Consider the following 6,000-nt stretch of genomic DNA (forward strand, 5'->3'; position numbering starts at 1 on the left):
CACCTGCCCACAATCCTTAGGTTTTTATAAGATGGTTTGGCCCAGGGACCACTTAATGTAAGTGTTGGGCCCATAGGGTCCATATGATGGGCTCAGGGGTTCACTGGGTTTCTCAGTGAATTCGGTTAGGCCTTGTAATAAAGGCTAGGCCAAACCCATGTGGCTGGTGTGTAGATCAATGCTTGGGTGCCACGCCATACAAAGAATCCCAACTGGGCAGCAGATTGGAAACTAATTAAGCACTGATTATTTAATGAGCCAAAAGCCCATTTCGAACTGAGCTGATATGATCACCCACTTAAGGGGCGGATCTGAGATTAAGGTTAGCAAAAGGATTGGGCCTTTAACCTAATCCACTCTGGGAGACCAAATTCAAATCAGATTTGAATATGGTAATCTCCTGATAAGATCAGGAGTTATCTAACCTAATCTACAGATAGGATTAAGACCATCCCCATCCAGATGCTGATTTGGATTGGGATTATTCATAATTAGGAGATTTCTTAATCAATAAGAAAAGAGAAGAAACCTTAAGAGAGAGACAAGAGAATTCGAACCTAGGGTTTTTGAGCAAGAAATCATCCTGCGAATTGAGATAGGATCTCATACACATTACAGAGAGAAGAGAAGCATTTTTTGCCATCTTCATCTCAGGAATTCTCCTCCAGCCGCCACCATTTTCTGAAACGATTCGATCTTTGAAGAAAAGAAATCAAGAAATCAGTTCTTGATATCAAAGAACTGAAAAGGTTTGGTGCTCAGTGTTTCCAGAGGATTCTTTTGAAGGATTCAGTGTGTGGGACGCACTCTGCTGGTTCCGTTCCACATATTGCTGTGTCATCTTCAGCAAGAGCGGATCTTGGTGTCCTCTTTGGGCGTGAATACCAACTTTGGGAGATATTGTTTCTCTGGATTATGTATAATTCTCTCTTGTCTTTTGGTTCAGATCTGGTTCGATTATGGTTCAAGTAGGATCCTTGAATATTGTATTCTAAATTTAGGGAATATGATTCCCAGTTGGAAAAAGGTAGGAAATTTTTGAAATTCGCCCACCCATTCCATAACTTTTTGGGCGTCCATACAATGAATCCTACCATTCTTTCAAAAATTTTCAATATCATTTTATATAGTAAATATTCAAGAATAGTGACATGAATAAATTAAAATATTATGAATATAGATGGAAAAGCTAAACCAAGTTGGGTGAGAGACTCACCTTTGTGACCTTGATCGAATATATGGAGGGCAAAGAAACTTGACGTTGCCAAAGAAAATGTTGGCTGAAATTCTTTTTTGTTGAAGATAAGCGCTTAGGGTAAGTCTTCTTGCAATTGATCCAAAGGTGAGTCTTCTTTTATTCACATGATTTCAGCAAAGTTTGAAGGTTGTAGAGTGGGGAAAACCAAGTTCATAGTCCTTAATTCAAGCTTCTCGTAGGGCTTCTTTTTCGTGGTTGAACCTCTCTTGTCTTTCTCTACTTTCTTCTTTTTTTCTTCTCTTCTTTCTTTTCCATGGTTTTATTTGGCTAAACTGAACTCACCTCTTCTTCTTCATATTCTTCCTTTCTCTCTTTTCTTCTTCCTTGGCCAAACCCTAGGTTTCTTCTTATTTTCTTCGTTTCTTCTTTGACCGAACAAGCCTTGGGTATTTTCTTCTTCTTCTTCTTCTTCTTCTCCCTTGGATGCTTGGACTAGTTCAATCTTCATTTTGTTTTTCCTTATTCCTTCTTTTTGCTTTTTTTTCCTTCCTCCTCCTCCCTCCTTCTTTCTTAGCTGAATGGGGGATTGTTATGTCCTAGGGTTTTTCCTCTTTCTTTTCTTCTCCTCTCCTCTTCTTCCTTTTTCCTCCTCCTTGGACCAGTTTGGTCCTTAGGTTTTTTTTCCTCTCCCAACATTTTCTCTCTCAACCGAACATGGTAAGTCTCCTCAACATTTTTTCTTTCTTTTTTTGTTATTTCTTTTCCTTCTTCGTCTCCCCGATTTGATCGAAATCTCTCCCCCAATGTCTCTCTCTTCTCCCCTCCTTTTTGATCGAATTTAATTCTCCTCTAGGTTTCGTAATGGCTTGCTTCAAAAACTTCTTTTCTCCCTCTCATTAATACCTAGAAAAGCCCTCTTATTCACAATTTGAATGTCCCTCTTTAGTCTCTCTTTTTTGACTAAAATTTCTAAGCTTCTAAGGAGAGTGGAGGCTATGGTTTCTTAGCTAGGGTTTTGAGGGTATTATGACTAGGAAAAGTCAATCCTAGGGCAGAGGTGTGTAGAGAGGTTTGATCAAGAGTCAAGATTAACTATAGGGTTTTCCTTGGGTGTCATGTTAGAGGAAAGGTTCCCGGGTTTAAAAGCTTGTGGCCAATCAGAATGATTGAATTGCTATCTTTTTTAAAAGAGGGGAAAATGAGAAATTTTAGGTTAAAATTTGATGCTCTCATGTATTGGGCTAAAGGGGAGGTTTCTAGATTTAATAGTTAGTAACCAATGAGAATAGTCGAATCAAAATCTTTTTTGATGGAGAGGTATAATGGGTAATTTGGGGTTAAGGTTTGGTGGGTAGGTGGTTAATGGTCTTAGGAAGGAGATGGCAAGGGTTTAGTGACCTCAAAAGTCGAATTGTAGAGGAGGTTTCTAATTTGAAGATGTACGACTAGTGAGAATGATCTGATTGGAATCTTTCATAATAGAGGAGTATAATGGGAAATTTTGGGTTAAAATTTGGTAAGTGAGTCAACCTTTAAAGAATATTAAAGGTGATTGGTGTGTCTGGGGTTGAGTTATAGTGGGTGATCTTAGATCCAAAGGTTTTAGCCAATGAGGAGAGTCGAGATGAAATCTTAGCTTGATGGTGGATGAAAATGATGGAAAGTGAAGATGGAACTTGGAAGATAGGGCTCTAAGGGTGTTTATATGTTGTTGGTGAGGTTTGATGAGTTCTCCAAATGGATTAGAGTGGTAGATTAGGGACTTATAAGTTTTGATCATTTTGGAGGGTTGAAAGGGAGTCTTGGTTTGATAGTGGATAAAAGGTAAACATTGGAGGTAGGATTTGGTAGATAGGGATCTAGGAGTATCTAGATGCCTTTGGTGTAATTTAAATAGTTTTGAAGTGAGGATAGAGTTGTAGATCTAGTACTTGTAAGTCTAGGTCAATAAGGAGCATTAAAACAAAATCTTAGCTTGATGGTAGGGAAATGGTGAGATTTTGGGGATGGATTTAATGGATGGGAATATTGGGTTATTTGAAAATCGTGGGTGGAATTTGAGAAGCTCTAAAGTTGGATTACAGTGGTAAATCTAGGGTTTAGGGGTCTCGGTTACTTGGGGGTTAAAACAGAATCTTGGCTAATAATGAGTCGAATAATGGAGATTAGAAGTGGGATTTGGTAGATGAAGATCTAATGGTGTTTAGATGCCACAGGTAGTATTGGAAAGTTTCAAAGTTGGATCAAATGGATAGATCCATCACTACAAGAAAATTGACCTTTGGCAACAGTCAAAATTTTGTTTCCAATATAGAAAAAATTGTTTCCAAATGTTTTACTTACAACTGAACGAGCTGTGCCTAGCGAAACTGTTGTTAAAAGTATTTTGCAACAATCAATTGTTGCGAAATATGCTTTTTACAACAGTCGGTCCAATTGTTGTCGAAAATAGCATTTTGCAACAACCATTTGCAACCGTTAATAAATAAATTGTTTTAACAACAATGTATAAAAACTGTTATCTATTTAGTTTTTTAGCAACAACCAATTACTTGCTGCCTAATGGCACCATCCTTAACAATTTTGTTAGTTGTTGCTAATTGTAAATTTGTAATAGTTGAAAATTTGTATCTAACAATTCTTATACACCGGTCAAGTTACTTGTTGCCAATTGTAAATTAGCAACAATTGCATAATTGTTTTTTATAAATATTTATGATAACAATTTTTATGAAATGTTGTTGAATTAACCACAATCAAGCACTTGTTACCTTAAGGTTCTATACACAACAATCAAGTCAATCGTTGCTAATTATAAAATGGTCACAATTGAATAGATGTTTCTCATAAATATTTGTGAACTGTTGTTGAATTACATCCCAACTATATTTATACACAAATATGCACTACTTGAAGCCACAGATCCAAGTTGAGAATTTGATGACCACCTTGATGAAAAGCCATTGGAAGATGGCCTGGATAGGTTTTCTGCCCTACCAAGGGACTGCCGCCTAGAGGTCCCATTGCTTATGCTTCTTCCTTCTAATGTGGTACGGCCATTTACACTAGTCACTAGGGGAGTGTCTCGATCCTTCTTCAAGAACTTTGAGTCGCAATTGATATTTTTCCTGAAATCCAGATCAATCAAAAAAAAAACATTTAGATGAGGTTAAATTATTAAATAAGCCCTGGATAATCACCACAATTGGTAATTTTGCTCACCTTCAATTGATATGTCCTCATGACTCCAAAGTATCATTCTATTTAGCCTTACACAGTTTTGAAATCCATTAGTTAATTAGAAAATGCTAGCATTCTAAACTTTTTTAACATTTCCCTACCAAATAACCCAGCGGGAAATAAAATAACAAGTGCCCTTGTAGTTTTTTGGCTTTTGCTCTTTCCTTGAAAAGATGTTCTTGGACACATATCTTCTGAATAAATTTCAATGCATTTGATTAACCAAGGAGAAGATGACAAAGACCCCAGATGAACTTATTGAGAAACATATCTTCAAGATGAGAAATGTGGCTTTGACACTTCTATTATAATAATTACTGATGAGGGCTGATTTGGCCCTCTAATGAAATTATGACACCTGGCATCTCATGACAGTCAAGGAGATCGACAGTTCACCAAGGAGCTCAGCAGCTCTCCAAGGAGCTCGCCACCAAGGAGCTCGACACCTCTCCAAAGGAGCTCGTCGCCAAGGAGCTAGGCAGCTCTCCAAGGAGTTCTCCACCAAGGAGCTCGGCAGCTCTCCAAGGAGCTTGCCAAGGAGCTAGGCAGCTCTCCAAGGAGCTCGCTAAGGAGTTCGCCACCAAGGAGCTCAGCAGCTCTCCAAGGAGCTCACTAAGGAGCTCGCCACCAAGGAGCTCAACAGCTCTCCAAGGAGCTCGCCACCAAGGAGCTCGGTAGCTCTCCAAGGAGCTCGCCAAGGAGATCACCACCAAGGAGCTCGACAGATCTCCAAAGGAGCTCGCCGGAGCTCACCACCAAGGAGCTCGGCAGCTCTCCAAGGAACTCTCCAAGGAGCTCGCCACCAGGCAGCCCAGAGCTCACCACCAAGGAGCTCGCCACCAGGCAACTCGGAGTTCATCACCAAGGAGCTTGTCCGGGGCCTCACGAGAAGCATTCTGTCTGACAGCCGTACCAGAAGACTGTACCCACGCCTCTCGCCTGACGACACCATACCTGCCAACTCTGGTGGTTGCTTACTGCCTCACAGGACCGTACCCTGCAACGATTACCTGTGCCCACCAGCTCAGCCCTGGCAAATAACAGCTGTGACAAAGAATTAGAGGCGGTTACATGTCAGATCACCAGTATATAAAGACCTCACCCCCAGGGAAAGGGGGGTGAAAAATGGAGGTAATCCCTTCTCTTTAGCTCTCTCATTTCTCTAATATCATCTTCAAGCTCTCTATTATCAGAGTGCTAACTTAGCCATTGGCGTGGCCCCGCCGGGTAAACACCCCCGGGTCCTCTGATTCAGTTCCCGTAGATTTCTCGGCTCCCGCCATCTACAAAGAGGAGCTTATCATCTCATGCAAAGGGTAGTCGGGTTTTACTACACTAGGAGGCTCGCCACCAAGGTAGCGCACCCAACAGCTCATCAAGGTAGCTCACCACAAGGGAGCTCGTCACCAGGTAGCTCACCACCAGGGAGCTCGTCACCAGGTAGCTCACCACTAGGGAGCTCGTCACCAGGTAGCTCACCACTAGGGAGCTTATCACCAGGTAGCTCACCACTAGGGAGCTCGTCACCAGGTAGCTCTCCACCAGGGAGCTCGTCACCAAGT

This window comes from Nelumbo nucifera, chromosome 1, assembly GCF_055504915.1.
Source record: "Nelumbo nucifera cultivar China Antique chromosome 1, China Antique-T2T, whole genome shotgun sequence".
Taxonomy (NCBI): Eukaryota; Viridiplantae; Streptophyta; class Magnoliopsida; order Proteales; family Nelumbonaceae; genus Nelumbo; species Nelumbo nucifera.